The sequence below is a fragment of the Pteropus alecto genome, unplaced genomic scaffold, assembly GCF_000325575.1.
Source record: "Pteropus alecto unplaced genomic scaffold, ASM32557v1 scaffold311, whole genome shotgun sequence".
Lineage (NCBI taxonomy): Eukaryota > Metazoa > Chordata > Mammalia > Chiroptera > Pteropodidae > Pteropus > Pteropus alecto.
The window spans coordinates 3,814,059-3,834,640 of NW_006431916.1; the positions used below are offsets into that span (position 1 = coordinate 3,814,059).

General features: G+C 41.2%; 1 protein-coding gene across 9 annotated transcripts in view; it reads left to right on the forward strand.

The window, feature by feature from the left end:
• Positions 1-20,582, forward strand: part of MB21D2 (Mab-21 domain containing 2) — a 97,082-nt gene that overhangs the window by 45,580 nt on the left and 30,920 nt on the right. Inside the window, exon 2 of one of the 9 annotated variants that reach the window (XM_015600056.2) lies at positions 3,111-3,168. The exons of 7 other annotated variants lie outside the window; for them this stretch is intronic. The gene's annotated coding sequence lies outside the window, so the exon portion shown is untranslated. Of the gene's footprint in view, positions 1-3,110; positions 3,169-20,582 lie in introns of those variants that run through there. One more of the 9 variants, XM_025042021.1, reaches the window with a different exon arrangement.

Here is a 20,582-nt window from a genome sequence, read left to right on the forward strand (position 1 = left end):
ACTGAGAAGGGAATATTTGAGTTAGGATCTGAAGATGAGAGTGTTGTCTTCTCCCCTGACTGATCTTCTGGCACTTTCTCAGCTCTCTTGAGGGTAGGAAACATGGATTGAGGGAGGGAATAAGGGAGGAAGGGAGAAAGATGGAGAGTGTGTGTATATGTATCTAAATGCACACTCTTCCTATGCTGTCTAGCATTTTGTCTCATGGTGCTTTAATGAATGACTTTGGAGTGAGTATTGTTGACCAGGCTTGTTTTCCTAGTATTCCCAGTGAGGTGAAGCAAGATTTATTCTGGATTGCGCAGTAAGTATTGTTCAAGGAGGGATCAGGGACCCATCTGGGTCCATGGTCTTTGGTGATGGTGCTGCCAAGAGCTCCTTTGAAAAGCTTAGTTTTCTCGATCTTAAAATAAAAACATCGAATAACTAACTGACTACTAAGAGTTCCCCCTGCTCCAAAGGTCCTGCATTGTGTGTTTTGAAATCCTGGTTCAAGTCTCATCCTGTGCAGAATCCTTTTCTGATGGCTCCAACTCACAGATTGCTCTGCTGCTGGTGCTGTGTTCTGTACCCTGTAAGTAGCACCTATAGGTGGACTGTCTTTGGTATAATGCATCCTGGAAAAGTGTCTTCTCCAGCTAGTTTGTGAGAAGTTGTGTGATAGGCTGGGGAACATACCTTGTCCCCTTTATAACCTACATCAGAACTTTGTATTCAGGGTTAGTTGATTCATTGTTCCATCCAGCTATCTGTCTATTAATTTTTGAGTGCTTGGAAAGTCTGACAGGCCTTGTCTGTGTTAGATACTGGAAATACTTTCCCGGGAGTTCTGTGGAAGTTCACATGTCAGATGACTGATATTTTTGTAAAGCACTTTGCTGTTTTGAAAGTGCTTTCACATCTATTTTACCCTATTAATCTTTAGACATCCCTATGATTGAGGTAGGACTTAAAATATGGAGATACAGTTTTTGTTCTTTAAATTACGAGTGTGTGATAATATGACTTGGAAAAATTGGGAGAGAGCACACGAGGATGTGTGCATTCTTAATCTTGCTGGTGACTTGGAGTTAATGGTGCTGGTGACTTGGAGTCTGGAGTCCCACCGTGAGGCCGTGTCCTTAGAGGGAGGCCGTGGCTGATGGAGACATAAATTTGTTCTCCCATTCGTGCTCAGGTCCCATGTACTTCTTACGGTATATGCATTAAAACATGTTGATCCTACCTTGTGGGTGATTTTAGGGGTTTCCAAGGCTGCTTTTAACATACGTGATTTTTGCCTTACCCATTGACTTAGGGACTGATTTCTGGACGCCATACTTCCCCATCCTTCTCCAGTGTCACAGGTGAGGAAACTGTCTCCGAGGGAGGGACTTCCCTCCTCTCTCTGTATCAGAGGCAGGGTGAGAAGTGATCACATGCCTTCGTAACCTACAGCCAGGGCTTTTCCCTCGTTAGCCTCACTTCTGCAGTTCTGTGGGATTTTGTGCATGTGGACTAGTGATGCCTGTGGGAGGAAACGAGCCCAGAATCTGGACAAGATGTGCAGGCTGCATGGGTTAAGAAGAGAGTGGCTCCCTTTAGTCTTCAGCAGCCCTGGGCTGCCTCGGGCTCCTCTTGACTTGTGTTGGAGATGTCTGTTCTGAAATCTGTGGCTGCTTCTCCTCTGTATCTAATGAATGCTGACTGACTTTGAATGCTCTCTTGACTTGGCTGCAGTTCTTTAAAGTCCATCTTCCACACAGAATTGGCAGGTTCATTTAATTGTTTGGGAGGCAGATAAAAATGCTTTGTTCTTTGTTCCTAGATTATGCCATTTCACAGTATCTCTTCTCCCACAAATTGCTGAGCCTGTTCAATTTGGGCCTTCAATTGGTTCTCTCGGAGCAGACCTTTCAATTTATATTCCAAGGCCTGTTCTTTTCGATTACACGTTTAGGATATCAGTTAGGTTTCTTAATCTATTCATTCACATGTCTTTTTGCCTTTCTCATTTCTCTTTTTAAATGTGTCCCATTGTGAAAAGCCTGCGGTCATGTGGCTGTTATGAAATGCAAGTACTTCTTTTTTTCTGTTTGCCCGTTATAGAGTATGATTTTTTACTTTTTGCTTGATTTTTTCCCTTAGATTTAAGGGTCCTGGTGGTGGTGGTGGTGGTGATATTATTACTATTAAGTTTATTCTTCTTAAATCAGTTCCTATACTTAGATATCAGGTAGGCAAAAAGTTATTAATGGACAAGAAAAACACCCAGATAACCATAATCCAGACTTCAGAAAACATGCAAAGTGCAATGCCAGCTGTGAAAAAGATAAACTGGGTCTCTTTCCTCATGGTGCTTAGCATCTGGCTTCTTCCATGTTTCCTCATTTTTCCTGTGGGTTATGCACTGTGTCTCATTTAAAGCATGAGGAACCTGAGACTCAGGGTGCTGAAGTGGTCTGCAGGAGCTTGCGCAGTTAAAAAGTACCAGAGCTGGATTTTAAACCCACAGGTGGAGGCTCCAGGGCCAGTGTTAGTCTGTGTGCTGAAGGAAGACCTCCCATGTCTTACCCCCTCAAACTTGACCCATAGTAAGTCTCAGCGGGGGCAGACCCCCGTGAGTGCTCTCGGAGGCGTTCCTGATTATCTTTATTCTGAGCATTGGAAACATTATGGCATGTAGATCTCCGCTGCCTATGTCTTGTTTTACAACTTCTCCAAAGCTTGGGAAGAGGGTGAAGTTGGAGGAGGGAGAGTGTAAGAGAAGGATAATATTTGAGAGAACAGTTTCTGGAGTCCACAGACCTAGTAAAAAATCCTGGCTTTGCTGCTTGTTGACTGTGATCTTAGAAACTTAAACCTCAGTTTCCTTATTTGTAAAATGAAAATGAAAGTACCTACCTGAAAAGTCACTTGAGGATTTAATTTAAAAAACCAAAAAAAACCAGAAACATATGTGAAGGGTTTATTATAGTACCTGGCATTTAGCATAGTGCAAAATAAATATTTGCAGGTATTATTTTTCTAGTGGGAGTCATGCATTCATTTACACATTCAGGATGTATTTAATGAGTGACAGTTTATAACCCTGACAGCACTTTTGTAACCCCTGTTTTGGTCCATTGTAGGTACTTACTAAGGCATTGTAGATAAGACGCGATTACATTTGTGGCGAACCGAAACTTGGTGAGTGTCAAATGATAAAAGTCATATTGCATTAGATGCTACCTCAGTGTGAAAAACCACTTGTCACAGAATCGCCCTGTAGAGAAAGAAGTGTTGAATTCTGGAAGGGTCATAGTGAAATAGATGACTGGTAGATGGTATAGAGATGTGGAGTGATGTAGCCTGAAGTGAGTGGGAGAAGAGCCTGGAAGTCTGATGTGGTTGGTGGGTATGTTTGGTTTTAAAGGTCAGTTTAAGGACTTTAGGCTTCATTCATTCATTCGTTCATGTGTTCGTTCATTTATTGTTCATTTGTAATGCTGGAGTGTGTGGAAGTTAGATCTAAGGGTCAATATATTGAAGATAAACTAGGTCAGTGGAGATTAAAATAGTCTCAAAGGGAGAGAGATGATGAGGGCTGGACTCAGGGCAGTGATAATAGGAAAGAAAAGTAGTAAAAGAAATCAAAGATGATGAGGTAGTTTAAAAGCATTTTTAATAATCTGGAGTTCTGAGCGGTTATGGAAGGAGAAACAGGCAAACCTGAGTAATTTCAAAATGTAATGAGTGCTACAGGAGGAGAATGATGGGCATCTCGATTACAGTGACCTGGAAAGACTGTGCAGAGGTCTGTGTTGGGGAGTTCTGGAAATTCCAAGGCACAGTTTGAGATTTGCTGGACAACGGGGCCTGCTTCTTTACCTATCTGCTAATTGTGTCAGCAGTATTGATAAATTTTATTTTGTTCTCATTGTTTTAAATTTCCTACGTAGAGCCTTTGGATTCTAGCAAATGCAAGAAAGAAAATTTATTTTTTATTTCTGCCATAAAATAGAGATTTTTTTTTCCTTTTCTTATTTGAGGCTATATCTCATTTGCCCTACTTCTATTCTTCCCTCTTTTAAAAATCTCTGCTAAGCATACAGCCTCTAGAACATGTATATGGAACAGGTTGCAAGGATGGTTCAGTTGAGAGCTAGAATATATTTCAGAATTCTTTATTGTCTGCCAGCTCACGCAAGGAAACTGTTGCTTTGAAATATGTGCCTATTTGTTTCCCAAAGCATTCTCTCTGCTTCCAGCCCTCATTTCCAGTTCATTCATTTTTGTAGCCATTGCATCGATTAAAGAGATACTGTGTAGATAGGTCTGCATGTTGGAAATTGATGCTGTGCTCGCTGACTGCAGTCTCTGGTTATGAAGCCAACTGAAAAGATGAGATAGCTATCCCCTCCCCCACCCGCACTGTTCCCACTCCCCCACCCCCACCTGCCCACCCCAAACACATGCATTTTCTGTCTCTAAACTGGTTTGTCCAAGTTCTGCTGTTTAATCCTTTGCCCTGTTGGCAGAACCTGCAATTTGCTGGCACTACTCCAAATGCCTAGAGGATAAAACTTTGCTCAAGTTGGCCAATTATTCCTTGCAGCTGCTCAGCAGTTCTAGTCTTTGTTGATATTTCCTAGAAAATGTTGGCTCCACATTTGTCATTGGTTACTTAGTTTATTTGGCATTTAGTTCATCTTGTTTTTTGTTGGGGACTTTAAGGAACACAGTGATAAGATTTGGGCACTGTCCTGAAGTAGCTCATAGAGGAGGAAGAGGAAGAATAATACCTTTTCAAGTGCCATAGAGTAGTTTTAGTATATTTACAAAGTTGTGCAGTGATCACCACAATCCAAATCCAGAACATTTTATCACCTCAGAAGGAAAGCCCATGCCCATTAGCAGCCACTTCCCATTTCCCACTTCCCAGCAACACCTGGGTGTCCACTAATCTGCTTTCTGGATCTATGGATTTACCTATTCTAGACATTCTGTATAAATGGAATCATATAATATGTGGCTTTTGTGTCTGGCTTCTTTTACTTAGCATAGTTTTCAAGGTTCGTCTATGTTATAGCATGAATTAGTACTTTTTCCTTTTTATAGCCAAATATTTCATTGCATGGCTATACCACATATATTTTTTTTTAATGGGAGCAATATCTTGAGTTTCTGCCTTGGGTATTTTCTATGTTTATTGTTCCATGAGCTTTACTTTTTTAAGTTAATTTGTCCTCATATTAAACCTACTTAGTTGATACCATTGTAATTGCTATTTTACATCTAAAGAAGTAGGCATTGGTAGTCACAGGCTTGGTTTAACTACAGTCTGTGTTCTTAACCACTGCATACCTCCCCTCTCTCCCACCCCACAGAAGTCAGAGGATATAAGAAATTACTATAAACATGAGATAAAGTTACAAAGGTCTTAAACTACCATGGGGGTCAGTAGTTTAGAGTTGAGGTGGCTTGTGGTTCAAGGGTGGCTGATGCAATGTGAACCATTCTTATGTGTCCTTTGGATTATGGTACTTAGTGGATTCAGGTCAGCAAAATGATGATGTCTACATGGAGATAGGGTGGGGCTCCCAGTGCGCTGCCAGGTTTGGTCATGGCTGACTCAGGCAGTGGGCAGGGCTGAGCGTGAGCCCAGACATTCTCAGACAGTCTGTGCACCTGGGCGAGGCAGGGGCAGGCAGGGACTTGATAGCAAGCAGTTGTTTTCTGCTGGACTGTAGAAGAGCATATGCTGGGATAAGGATGGTACTGGCTCACAGCACACATGAATAGTGATGGAATGAATGAGAGATACCATGGGTGGGTACCAGACTGGAGAGCCTTGAACCACAAATTGAAGAGTCCATGAAGTGGGGTGCCTTAGAAGGTGTTGAAACCTGCAGTGATGCGATATTTGCATTTTTGGACAGTGTGTGTCTTGCCCAAGTCTGTCTATATTTCTGTGACTTTCTTTGAGCTTCGGTACAGCATCTGCCTGGGGTCCTTTCCAAGTCCTTTCCTGGGGCATTTAGGGTAACCGTGCTGGGAGATGGGAATCTCTAGGCCTAGTCTTTGCCTTAGTAGAGCTCCAAGGAGCTGTTTTCTGATAGAACACTTCTGTCCATAGCAGATCAGTTATTCAACAAATATCCGAGACCCTATTATGTGCTAGGAACTGTTCTAGGCACTTGAGACACACATCACTGAACAGAATGGAGGACTCACACTCTCTTGGAACATAGATATTCTGTTGGGGGAAACAAACAGTTAACAACTGACATGGTAATAAATTATCTTTTTAAAATTTAATACTGTGTTATAAAAAAAGAAAAAGTAGAGCAGGTTAAAAGGGGATGAGAAGAGGGTGACATTTTAAATAGAGTAAAAGGTGATGTTGAGGCAAAACTTGTAGGTAGTTAAAGATGGACTATGAGATCATGGGGACAGGAACCTTCCAGCCAGCGCGGAATTCCAAAGATATTCATGGAACAATGAGAAAGCAAGTGTAACTAGTTTGAGCATGGGGGCAGTGATGGTAACAAGGTTTGTCACCTCTCTGGCCATCAGGAGACTTCCTTTTTTTCCTCTTAGTGGAATGGCAGCATTTCAGGACTGAGCAGAGGAGTGACATATTTGCACACATCCTTTAAAATGATCTCTCTGGCTGCAGCGTTGAGAATCTTAGAATGATATCAAATCTCTAATATGTTAAGTGCACTTTGAGTAGACAGATGAACTACTCAGGAAATAAAAAATCATACCTGTGGTTGGTCCAGACCTTGGGGTATTCTGGAGTCCTCTGTAGTGCTTCCAAGGGGCCCTCTGAATACATTTGCTTTTTTTCTTTTCTTTGGTCAATCAGAGCCTCCAGGGGAAGTGAGCGCCTTCTACAGCAGAAGCTTAGCCATGCCATAGTCATGCTGGATGGGTTTTCCTGCTGCGGCGGTGCCTGACCAGGCCTTGGGTTTATTTGTTCTAGGAAGATTTAACAGTATTGAATCGTTAGCATACTTTAAGAAAAAAAATACATGGTATATAGCTCCTGGATGCTAGTGTATTAAATTCTTATAGGTAGATTTATTCACATTTCACAAGGTTTTCTTCAGATTAGAATTATGAACTCAGAATTGTACTTTTAATCTTCAAAATACTGTGTCTATTAAACAATGCCAACTTCTTCCATTGGGAGTAGGAAATGGATCAAACAGTAGTCACATTATTTACAGTATGAATGGACAATCTCTTGTGGCATAAATGTATAGTAGTATTGTGTCAAAGTACCCATGTCACTTATTTTACCTGGCTTGGTGAGATGACTTCTCTGTGGTCAGAATTTTTTGAAGATGACTTCAGTGTTTGAGATTTACGTTAGAGCTGTTGTACTCCCTTCTCCCCTCCCTATTAGAGATCTGTGTGATAGCTCTTTGGCAAAATGTCAATTCAAACGTTTGTAGAGGTGGGTGAATGATTTAAAAAGCAGAGTAGGCATTTAATTGGCAGGCTGAAAGGAAAATGTCAGTTTCTGTGGGTTAAGCAGAATCTTTGCAGCATATTTAGCACTTGACTTCTTCCAAATTTGTCTACATGAAATAACCTCTCTGTTTTCACACAGGAAATATTTGAATAACTTTAAAATATGTGTGTAATGCTGGGTATGTGACCATATTGAAGAGTATCTCTTGGCCGATAAGTCTAAACAAGCTTCCACTAATGTCAGTGTTACAGCTGTAGACATAAATATATTTTGGTTGGTTATATTTTATGAGAGTCTACAGTACTTTGAAGCTAAGCCCAAATCGAGTTTCTATTTGAATTTTGTTGATAGAGCTTTCTTTTGTGTATTGATTTTTACCTGACCTTATTGGCTAGAATATTTTAACCCCATGTAAAATGCATGCAAATGTTTACACTTCAGGTAGTATCTGAATAATCATTTCTATCTTTAGTTCCTCAGGGGGAAAAGTTCTTTGCAAACAGCTTTAGGATATCTTAGTTAAAGTAAATTGTCACCTAGGTCTGTGGGTTACTGAGTTTATAAAGAATCTGGGCAACTGATGTGCTGCTATGTTGAACCAGTAGTTGTTAGTCCTGCAAGAACTTAGATTTTGGGGTGTCATGAGGAATGATGCCCCACTGTTATAACCTAGAAACGAAGGAAGGTAAAGGACCTACTGTGTATCAAGAACCATCCTGTCACATGCTATCTCATTTAATCCTTACTCATTTAATTCTTATTCATTATGACAGTTTATCTTATTCCTATTTTATAATGAGGAAAATTAGCATTTGAGAAACAGCATTTCCAAGATCCATAACTGCTATTAATGGTAAAGGTAAGATTTGGACCGAGTTCTAGCCTATTCCAAAAGCTCGGGCTCTTTTCACTGTCTTTGGTTGACTCTAAGGAGGGAGCAGGGTGGTATTTGGTAGTGTCCAAATGATTGGGTCTGACCGATCTAATGTTTCTTTATCTATAGATACGTAAACAAAGAACCTTTACCTGATTATGACTTTATTTTCCACATTTAATCAGCATAGTAATGTTGAGTCTGTGAGACCCAATCATCTGTCTTTTATTTTGACAAATAATTGTGCGATTATCTTGGGGAATGATAAAGCCTGAGTTTCCCTCAGCTCTGTGACCCTGAGACCACAAAGACTCAGGAATGGCGCCTTCAGGATATCAGCAGAGTCTCTGCCTCCATGCGGTGGTTAGTCCTTCCCCACTGGGCTTTAAATTGCTACTTCCAAATACAAGTGTTCAAGGAACCCCAAAATCGAATCACTCGGGACACCTTAAATTAACTGATATTTAATAAAAATGTGTGCAGGTATCACGGTGCTTATGTAGACAGTCACCTGTGTGTGTTCCACACTCTTGTGTCTTGACCTAGGTATGATAGAAAAGTGAAGATAAGTTCCATGCAGACCACGAACTAAAAGGTTACACTGTGTGAAACAGGAATGATAGGCGGTCCCTGTTTTTTTTTTTTATTTTAGGGAGCTCTTTCCAGCAGTGAATGTCTGGATGGGGCTTGGTCAAATGTTAGTTATTTCTCTGATTTTAAATGAAACTGCATGGCTGTCTTGTTCAGGATAGAGGCTGCCAGCCTCCTGGCTGAGAGGTGGGAGGCTTAGAAGCAAACTTTCTCCTGCAGATCGAGGAAGGGCCCTTTGCTTATTCAGGTTTCCCTTTTTCAGGCAAAAATATGGCTGTGTGTGGGTGGTGTCCTTGTGAAGGAACAGGCAGGAATCGGGCCCTGGGAGTTGATGCACGGGAAGGACCATGGTGGGGAGAAGGATTTGGAAGCATTTCATCACCCTCTGGAGTCTCTGATCTGCTGGAATTTGAGAGCTCTTTTACAGAGGTGTCTTAAGCCTCCACCCACTTTCTCTTCAGTGGGTTTTGCTGGCTCCATTTGCCAGAAGGGAGAAATGACAGGGAAGATCTGTTTGTAAACAGAAGTGGGTGGTGCCGTTTTGTTTACCTCTCTCACTGATAGATTGCTTTTGAAGCTTTGGAATCATGATAGCTATGTGGAGTATTTGCTCATTTACCCATCAATCCGTGGAAGGGAAGGAAAGGGGAAAATGAGGAGCACTGCAGGGAGAAGAGGTGTTCGGAGACTACAAAAAGTTTAGGGGAAAGAATGCCTCTGAAATAACCACATTAGTGTGGGTGTCCAGCTTGTGCCAGATCAGTGGAGACAGGGAGATTTAATGCACATGAGCACTAACTAGCATTCAGGAGTAACAAGAATTGACTAAACTGATTTCCTCCAAAAAGTCTGAAAGTAAAATAAAAACAAACTTGACCTTTGATAGGTACTGTGTATCCGGTCCCGATGACCACAGAGGCAGGGACAAGGTACATGAGAGTGCCTGGCTGCATCAGAGGTCTCTTCTAGCTGGCTGGGTGGGGAGGGTCCCATTCAGGTGGTTGCAGTGTAGGTTTCTGGCCAAGGGAGACAGAACTAGAGAAAACAAATTGAGCGGGTATCAAAACCTGGGCGATGACAGCTTATTTCATAATCAACAAATGAAGTGAGCCTGGTTTAAAAGGAGGAGGTATTCAGGAGCTAGAAGGACAGGCACTCTGGGCCATACCTGGCAGTTTGGACTCAGTGTGCAAATGGGGAGTTAGTTCCAGGGGGCTCCCTGTCTGATTCTGCCTGGAGGGTGGCCAAGGCTGCTTATTAGCCTGGGCGGTAAACTGTGGAAGCACCTTCCCCTGTAGTCTTCTTGACGGGTAGGCAAAGTAGAGGGTATTTCTTTTTATTTTACCAATGAGGAAACCAAGGCTCAGGAAAGTGAAATAACCTGCAGGTCACATGGCTGGTAAGTGGCAGAGCCAGCATGGGAATACAGATTTTCAAAGCTCTTTCTTCCCTGACCCAGCTCTAGTTGTTTATATGTACATATTGGATACATTTCCTTTGACAGATTTCACTGTTTCACAAATAGAGATATGTTTGTATTTCTGTGAATTTATCAAGTTCAGTTTTCATGAGCAAGTGTTTCTACCTCTATTGCTTTGGAACTTGGAAGGATGCTTGGCATCTCTGTAGTTCCAACACAGTACAGGATTAGCAAAGCTGGCCCCTAAGCTGTGATGACAGTCCTGTTTCATCACAGCAGGTGGAGAAACACAGGTTACTAAAGCTGGATTTCTAGCACCTTCCCTCATGAGAAGGCAGATCAGCTTTCTGCTGTGACATATCAGTGACTGGACGGAGCTTTTAGCACTTGTCTTTTGTAGTTCCACTGATAGGACCGACTAACAGACAATCCTTCAGCAAGTTATGGATGTGGATGATTGAGCCTCTCCCTGTTCAGGTTTAAATCACATTTGTTACTCCCTTGCTAAAAGTATCCATGTCTTTTCATTGTTTGTGAAGTAAAGTCTAAATTTCTTCTGGAATCCCAAGCCTCTGCAATTTGGTCTCCCTTTGCAACTGACTCCTGTAAATCTCTGCCCGCCCCCGCCCCCAGGCCTCTTTACAGCCAGGCTTCCCACCTATGCCCTGGCCTTCTCAGCCTTTCTGAATGGCCTTTGCCAGCACCTCCCCATCAGGACACTGACTGCCCTTTGAATGTTACCTTCTCCACTAATTCCACTACCCCTTCACTCTTGACTACTTTCTCTACTGGACTGATCCAGTCCCTGCTTCCATAAGCTTATGTACTCATCGCTACCTTACAGAACCTCACAGATGAGATGCTTAAAGTTTGCTGAACTGAAAGAGTTCAAGTTTGATTTCTGGATGAGATCAGTAAATCTCAGAGCATGGTGCATTCATTCACCAGAGGCTCTTTGGAAGAATCTTCCTTCATCTTCCTCCTCTCCTCCATGGGGTTGAGTGAAAGGGGAAGGATGTTGAGCCTGGTGTCAGAGAAACCGATGCTCATTCTGACTGACTCTCTAGCCTATATCACCTGGGCCAGTAGCTTTGTATCTCTCTCAGCCTTAGTTTCCCTAATTGCAAAATGAGCAGGTCAGACTACTTCTTATGCATGCTAAATCGAAAGGGCATTGTATACATGAGAAGGAAAGGCCACTTGTGCCCCCTCCACCCCAGTGGCATGTTGCTTCCTTTCCTCTAGGCCCTTAAGGCTCTGCCAGAGACAGTCTGCCAAAGGGCAGGGCCCTTTTGTTGGTTTTCCTGCTAAAGTTTCAGTAGAATGACTCTAATTGCACCCAGCATGAGCAGCAGCTTCGACAGCCTCTGAGTAATTGGACACTGGCCACTTCCCAGAGAAGTCCAAAGATCCCCATTGAATCTCCATTGACATTTTGATGATTTTTTTTTCCTATTATGTAGGATGACTGGGTGAGATTGATAATACTAATATTGCTTTCCTTTTCAGATCTTCACCATTGTGAAAGATTGTTTTTGAATTTTCTGTGTATCGCTTCCACAGTGTGTCCTCTTTTATTAGTATTTGACTTCATTTTATTAAAGATAACTGTGTGATATGGAGTCAGTTTTTGCAGTTGAGGTGATTTAAGAGAAAACAAAGCTTACACATTTACTCTAATTTTGTGTCTGTGACATCTTTGGTATTTATGGCATTAATTTTGTAGTGCAATGCGTTGTGTACCAGAGCAGCACGTTATACACATGAATGCTGGTGCTTTGACTGAAGGATGTGGCCCTGGGAGCTTTGTCTTCAGGCATGCAACTAACTATGCACGCAGATTAAATGACCAAGGGAGTACTCAGAGACCTCCAGCTCTGGCACGTAGTCGTGGGAGGCTAGTGTGTGACATGGCGGACGATATTCATGATGAACCTCCCATTCGTCTCTTCTCTCCGTTCCTACTTAAGCTGCATTCTGGCTCAGCTCCTTATTTCCTCCCTTGGGTTGTTACTAAAGGCTTCTGTTTGACTTTCCTGCCTCTGTCTTTAATAGCCAGTCCATCTTCTTCATGCCTACCAGTGCATACTCTCAGTCCTGGTAACTGCCTAGTCATCTGCTTGCTTACGGAGCCTTACTTGCTCTCCATTGCCTGAATTAGAGGTGATAGACACTGGCCTGGCATCCATGTTTCTCTCTGCACTGCCCATTGAATTCATCTGATACTTTCCTGTCCCTCTGCCTGGTTCACTCATGTCTGTGGCATATTACCACTCCCTTATCTGTCACAAACTCATCTTTCCTTAAAAACTTAATTTTTTGACAAAGGACTCCTGGCCTCCAGGAATTTCTCTCCCTTCCAAACCTTGCAACTCTTAGTGTAGCCTAAGGTATTGTTTATCGATGTGCAACAGATTATTTCACAATTTGAAACAGCAAACATATATCATGTTTCACAGTTTCTGAGGATTCAGAATTTGGGAGTGGTTTAGGTGAGTAGTGCTGGCTTAGGATTTCTCATGAGGTTGCAGTCAATCTGTTAGTTACCTAGGACTGCATCATCTGAAGGCTTGACTGGGGCTGGAGGAATGACTTCTAAGCTCACTCAAGAGGCTCTTGGCAAGAGATCTTAGTTCTTCTCCACTTAGTCATCTCCATAGAGCTGCTCAGTGACACGGCAGCTGGCTTTTCCAAAGTGAGTGACGAGAGGGAGGGAGCGGGGTTAGAGAGGAGAGGAGAAGAGGGGAGGGGAGAGGAAGGCTAAGATGAAGCTGCAGTGGCTTTTGTAACCTAATCTTGGAAGTAAAAACCATCACTTCTGTTGCTTATACTGAGCAACCCTGGTATAATCAAAGATGTGACTAACAGAAGATAAGGTCATGGGGGGCTACCTTGGAGGCTGGTTACTGTATTTGCCTAGTCTTTTTGCATGCATATATTCTGTTTTTCCAGATAGCCTGGGAACTATTTGAGATCAAAGGCCAGTCTCATTCAGTGTTGTGATTCCCATCATTTATTCAGAGTACATCTCATGGAGCTGTTTATTTTGTCTTACAATAACCTCTTGGGCTTTTTTTTTGGTAAAATGATGTAGGAAACTAAGGCCCAAAGATGTTATCTAAGTCAATCAGCTACTATATGACAGCTTACAAATTCACTAATAGGTCTTCCTGATCTAAAACCTGTATTCTTTCCAAATAGTTTGGAGAGAACAAATAGTTTGCTGATTTTAATTTCTGTATTTTCTGCAACCTACTTCCTGTCCATTAGATTTGATGACAATTAAGAAGAACAACTGGATAACCCAATGACACAGGAAAGTATTTGTAAATAACAATTCCAAGATAGGAAAAGTTTCTAAGAAGTTGTCTAATCAACTGAAACCTCATTTTTCTAGCCTTCATTTATTCAGTAATTGCCTAAATCAAAGCCTCTGATTTCTCTGACTGTTCTGCTGCACAAGGTGACTTAAGAGGCCCAGTAGAGTGCCCTGTTTAGTCAAGATTTTTCGTACTTGGTTGTCTGGGAGAGATCCAACCTGTCACCTCCTTCTTGCCTTGCTCATCTGTTTTAAACAGGGAACGCTCTTGGAAACAGACTCTGGGTTTTCTAGGTTTGGTGGGATCGGGCTGTAATTTAAATTGGAGTACCTCCTGATAAATTCCTCCAGATACTGTGACTCAGCTTCAGAGGGGGATATATATGTGGAGTGGGGTTTAGGGGGAAAGAGAAGAAAGGAGAAGTCCTTGTTGGACCCTCAAACTCAAACGTTATGGTGGTTGCTTTTAAAGAGCTTTGATTTTCTTTCTCATTTTGAACAAAACTCTGGTGCTTTTAGTTGACTTTCAAAATGTGGAATGAATGTAAATGTTTCTAATCTCAGTGACTCTCCCTTTATTCTCTTCAAAAAGGGGAACACAGCAGGTGGCTTTCTAAAACTTGAATACCTTGATTTTTTGTGTTCCCTCTCATGATCATCTTTTATGTCTGCAGGGGACATTTAGACTTATTGTTGTAATTCTCTTTGGGTTTTTGACTTACTGGCTAAAGATACATTTTAAAAAATTTCTCCAATGCTTTGAAAAATATTGGATATTGTTTTTTAAGCTCTTTCCTTGTCTCTGTGTGGATATACTTTTAATCTTTTTTTTCTCTGTAATAGCCATAAGGTTGTTTACTATTATATGTGTCACCACCATGAGTTTACCCCAAACTATGGAATTTCTTGGCTCTCTAACTTAAAGAGTCCAGAAACACTAAGGAGGAAGAGAAGATGAGAAGAAGATTTAAAAAAGAATTATGGAAGAGCTTTCTCAGATACTTTTATACTCCTAGGCCATTATAAGGTTTTTTTCTGTGTAGCTTGGTATTTTCTTTAGCAGTTGTACTCTGAGTCAAATTCTTTTCTCTGGAGCTCTGAGGAAGTTCTCGTTCTGATGACAGTAGAATTCTGTCTCACTATTTAGTTTTTGTTTTTTATATATCTATATCCATATCTATAGCTAGGTAAACAATGCTTAAATATACATGTGGAGACATAGACACAAGCACAAAACATTTTCAGAAACATCCATATTTATTTGCAGTTCCTTCTCTCATCTTCGATATAAATGGACATTTAAACACTCAGGAGAGCTGACTTCCCCCAGAGAGGAGTTACCTCATCAGGTAGCTTCCGGCGGTTGTTAGGTACATTTTGCAGGACCTGTCCAGACATGCTTGCTAGGAATACCACAGGTAGGACATGTCCACCAGAAAGAAAACACAGTTTGGAGCACGGATGTAAGTGTTTCTGTGGGTGGGATTTCCTTAGAGAGCACTGAGGGGCTGCTTTTCCCCTAGAAGTAAGATGCACAAACCCTGAGGGGGTTTATAAAAGCAGGTAACATACCTGGTTTATTAGCCTCGTCACCTTCTGATATGTATACCCCGGCCTATAATAAACGTGAGTAATCAGAATTGTTAATATGTATGGTATTTAGTTATTTATCTAGTACTGTCATGGATTTTATCTGCTTTGGCTCTCACAGAATCCCTGCACCTAACTCTACCCCCTCACCACCATGAAGTAATAAATAATTTTCATTTTGTAAAGAGAGAGAGCAGTAAGTAGCTTAGTGGCTAAGTGATGCACATAGCTAAAACTGGGAAAGTAGGGTCTCAAACTCAAGCCTTTTTGACTTCTAATTTAGTACACTTACGAGCCTCTGCCCCTAACCTAACTGGGCATTCACTAGCTTGATTTCATAATGGGAGAATAATATATTGGGTGCCCTGGTTCTCTTTTTTATCCCTGCTCCCAGATTCCATGAGGGCAGGGTCAAGACTAGATGTTTTTGTATTTATAGTTCCTATTCCATTCTCAGAATATAACACGCATTGAAATTTGTGATAGTTTAAACTGTAACCTCGGATTCTTTGACACTCTCTTCAAAAGATGGAGCCTGTTCTCTTTGAATGTGGGTCGGACTAGTGACTCATTTCTTGAATAGGAAAAAGTGAAAATAACAATTGCATCTTTAGAGACTAGGTCATAAAAGGCACTGTGGCTTCTTCTTTGCTCTCTCTGTTGGATCACTTACTCTGGGGGAAGTTCGCTGCTATGTCATGAGGGCACTTATAATGTCCTGTATAGAGGCCCACATGGTGAGGAATTAAGCCCTTCTGCCAGCAGCCAGTGAGAAACTGAGGCCTTTGGTCAACAATTTGCAAATGGATTTTTCAGCCCCAATCAAAACTTCATTTGACTAGCCCCATCAATGACTTAACTGCACCTCATGAAAGACCCTGAGTTAGAAATGCGCAGCCCCACCATACCCAAATTCCTAACTTACAGAAATTGGAAGATGAGAAATGTTTGTTGTTGAAAGACACTAGCTTTTGGCATGTTCTGTTATGTAATACTGGATAAACTAATGTAGAAATGGATGGGTAGTATGTCCAAGGGCTTCAGGTTTATGAGGTTTCTGACAGCTCATGATAAGGACTCAGTGATGTGGACTGTGACATTGGCTACTTCTCATTTGTTTTCAACTCTGAAAAGTGTGCAGCAGTTTTAAGTGTTTCCCGAGTTGTACAATCACTTAGGGATCATTTAAAAATACACAATCCAAAGCCCCATCCTCGACCTATGAAATACAGCGTCCTAAAGATAGAGTTTTAGAATTTACATTAAAAAGCAAACAAACAAACAAACAAAAACCCTTTGAGATGATTCAGATGCAAACAGCCTGAACATGTCCAAAGAATATCATTTGGGAACAACTAAACTAGAACTCTTTCTTTTTTCCTTAATTCAGTTCTGATAATTAAAGTTTGCTATGGACAATTACATTTTAGTTCTCTTTCAGAGCCTCATTTTAATACCGTCCGTGATAGGGGAACATGCCTTGGCATGACAAGACGTTGTTGCATCTGCAGCTAGATCTCTGTTCAGGCTCATCTAGTGCTTGACATGGAGCCATGTCGGACCAGGGCCGGGGGACTGCTCCATCAGGCATATGTGTGATCTGGAGCGGAGAATGGAGACAGGTTCCAATGCAAAAATTGAGCCTGATACCTGGTATTAGTCTGAAAGGAGGCATGTTTATGTTTGAGCGTCTCCATATACACAGACTTCAGAAGGCCCCTTTGGGAAACAAAAAAGCACAGGAGAGTCAGTAGCTATGGTGAGCACTCACTGGAGGGAACTAGTTGGCCTACTGGAACGAAGGAAGAAGTCCTGATACCTACTCTGGTCAGTGGATGCTGACAGAATTCTGGGCACAAACAGAGCATATTTTAAATGTGTGTTTTTAGTTCTTTAATGAAATATTATAATCAATATAAAATTAGTGCTTTCAGCATTATAAGCGTGCACTGGGTGTGTTTTCTGTGATGCATACCATTTGGATTTCGATGTCAAGTTGTGATGTTTTATTGTAGGATCTGCATTTTTTTTAAAGGAAAAAGTTCAGGTGGTTGAGGGTACCTGTTACTCCTTACGAGTTCTGTTCTAGTACCTCTTCTGGCATTAAGTAAATGTGTGACTTTGGAAAGTTACTTTCCTGCTTTAGAACTAAAGTCTTTTCCTTAGAGAAAGGAACGATGTAGAGAAGATGATCCAGGTTCTCATATGAACAGATAGATGCCTCAGTTTAGCATTGTATTAGTTGACTAGAGCTGCTGTAACAAAATACCGCAGACTGGGTGGCTTAAACAACGGACATTTATTTTCTCACAGTTCTGGAGGCTGGAAGTCCAAGGTCAAGGTGTCAGTAGGTTTGGTTTCTCCTGAGACCTCTCTCCTTTACTTGCAAATGGCTTTCTTCTCATTGTGTCCTCACATGGTCTTTCCTCTGTGTGCACACATTCCTGGTGTCTGTGTGTCCAATTCCCTCTTATTATAAGGACACCAGTCAGATTGGTTTAGAGCCCACCCTAATGGCCTTATTTTAACTTATCATTTCTTTAAAGGCCCTACTTTCAAATACAGTCACATTCAGAGATACTAGGGGTTAGGGCTTCAAAATATGAATTTTTGGGAAACACAATTCACCCCTTAACAACTATCCAAATTACCTTTGGGTGTTAGAGGTCTTTTGTGGAGCAATGGCGGGTTGGGTGAGGGTACCCCTTGGGTGTCTAGAACAGGTAGAACAGATAAAGCCCCTAAAGACATCTGGTCCTTTCCCTGATTTTCCAGAAAAGCTGTGAGATTATCTCTCTGTGTTAGTAGAGTCAAAGTTAGAGTCACAGAATGCTAGTGATAAAGGGGACCTTTGAGTGATGCCCTTATTGAGATTAGAGGAAGCTGAGGTCCAGGGAGGGACTGTGCTATGTTTATAACCAAGTCTTTTGATTTATAACCCATTCCCATCCATTCAAAGACAAAGCAGAGTATATAACCATACTTTCTGATCTCATGACTACCTCACTCCAACACTTCTGAGATACTCCAACTTAGGAAGGTGTGACATTTTCCCCTGCTCCAGTAAGGGGAGGTTATAATAGTACTTCACTAGGAATGTGCTAAGAACATTCTAGAAGTAGCGATATCCTCTAATCAGAAGCCTTTTGTTGGAAGGAGGGCTTTTTTTTTTTTTGGTTTTCCAAAGAAAAGTAGGTTTCTCACCATAAGCTGCAGGATCCAGGCTAATAAATGTGCAAATTGGCTAAGTTTTGTTATATATAACAGGTAAAGAACAGAGAAACAATAGTAGGAATGATCTATTTACTTATTTAATTTAACTTCAGAATTAGGACCGGAAATGATTTTTCATATCTAAATAATTTTAGACCCAATGGATTGTTAATGTGTTTTAAGAAGTTACATCAAATTATCATCATTTCTTTCTGGAATCCTTATGTGACTTGAGAGTCAAAGATGTGACCTGGTTCTTTCTCTGGGTTAAGTGGAATAAAATTTGCAATTGTTGTGGGTTTTTAAAGATCATGGGCAAATCAAATAAGAATAATCCTCTCAAATATTTGTGCCTATGGTAGAAAGCAATTGTCTACATAACCCAACAGACATATCGGTCTTTCTTGGGAAAGAAATTCTGTGAGCATCACATTGGTGGTCCCAGTTTATCTTACGCACATGATAAAATAAGCAGCATTTCCTTGTTCTGAACCCACTGAGAGAAGAAAGGCTGCCCACACATTTCCCAGAGTTGAAACAGGGACATCTGAGTTTAAGCACTGGCTACATGTTATTTATAAAGTGAATTATCTGAATATAAAAATAGAGATATCTTTTAATGTTGTGCAGAGCGATTTGCCACTTTTATTGTATGTCTGCTGTTCATGAGACAATATTTGTCCCACAGACCCACTCTCTACTTTTGGAGAGTTTGTAAGTGATTTATTCACTTAACACATATTTAGCGAGGCTTCCTGTGCTAGCCACTAGGGATGTAGCAGTGAACATCAGCAAAGACATGTTTCTACTCTCAGGGAGTAGTTTATATTTTAGTGAGAAAGGCCTTCATGAAATAATTTCACTTTTGAAAGTATAACTGCACGTTGGGATAAATTCTCCAAAGAAAGGAACGTGGTTCCTTTCAGAGGGTGTATGAAGGCAGATCACAAAGGATCCTGCCCCAGGCTTGAAGCTCCCCCTGAGAACCTGATTCTGGGTTGAGAAATGCTGGATGAGGGAGACACTAAGCAAAGTTCTGAAAGGTGGTGGCAGAAGACAAGGGTCAGACAGAGGGAGCAGCATGTGCAAAGATGTGACATAACAGAAAAACGCTGGATTGATTGGGAATGAGAGAGTGGGATTTTTATCTTGTTTTCTTTTTTGGTGTAAAATTACTTCATTTTGGGGGGCCTCATGTTCTTATTTGCATAACCACTGAATTTGAATCAGAAAATCTGAGGGACCTCAAAGTCTCTGAACTAGATTCTTTCATTCATACAAATTACCCCAGCACCTACCCTGTACCTGGTTATCTGATTGGTCCTGCAATTCAAAGATGAATTAACTGGAATCATTGACTTCAAGTAGGTTGGTCTAAGAGGAGACACAAAGAGATGAGACAACCAGTTGGGATACTATGTTGTATGTGTCATGGAAAGACAGACGAGAATGGAATTAACCCTGACAGGAGAAGAGAGGGGTAGTCGGGAGGACTTAACAGAGTAAAAGACCTTTCGCTAGAAGGTCATGGTGAAGTTAGCTTGGGCAGCCAGGATGGTATGAAAAAGTTTGTGGAGATTAGAAATATTCATCGGGACAACAATGAGTAACCGTACTCCATACACTAAAGTATCGCAAGTTAGTCATGTCCTTTTGAGACTGCACGTGCACCACAATCTCCAAAGTTGATTTTGGAAATACTTGCCCTGTTTCTCCTTGTTTTGTGAGGCTGGGGAAGAGTGGAAATGGTTTACATGCTTTGGCTTGGTTTCCCATCTGTCAGAAAATGCCCTTTGCACAGTGGGATTCTAGTGACTTAATTATTGTTTGCGGGATATTTAGAATTTCAGGTCAAGGATAAATTTCTGTTGCAGAACTAAAGGCACATAAGTAAGATGTTTAAAAATGAAGTAGAGGGTTTTTTTGGTTGGTTTTTTGTTTTGTTTTATTTTTGCGGGAGAAGGATTTTAATGGCCTGATCTGCTGCTATAGTTGGGTCAGATTGTCAGAAAATTATGTTATCCACCAGAGAGGGACAAGAAGAGCCTTCTGAGGAGCTGCTCTAAAATTATTTTCCATTTATTCTCTTAAGTATTTGGATCGAATACGAAATAGAGTTTCCTTGCCAAGA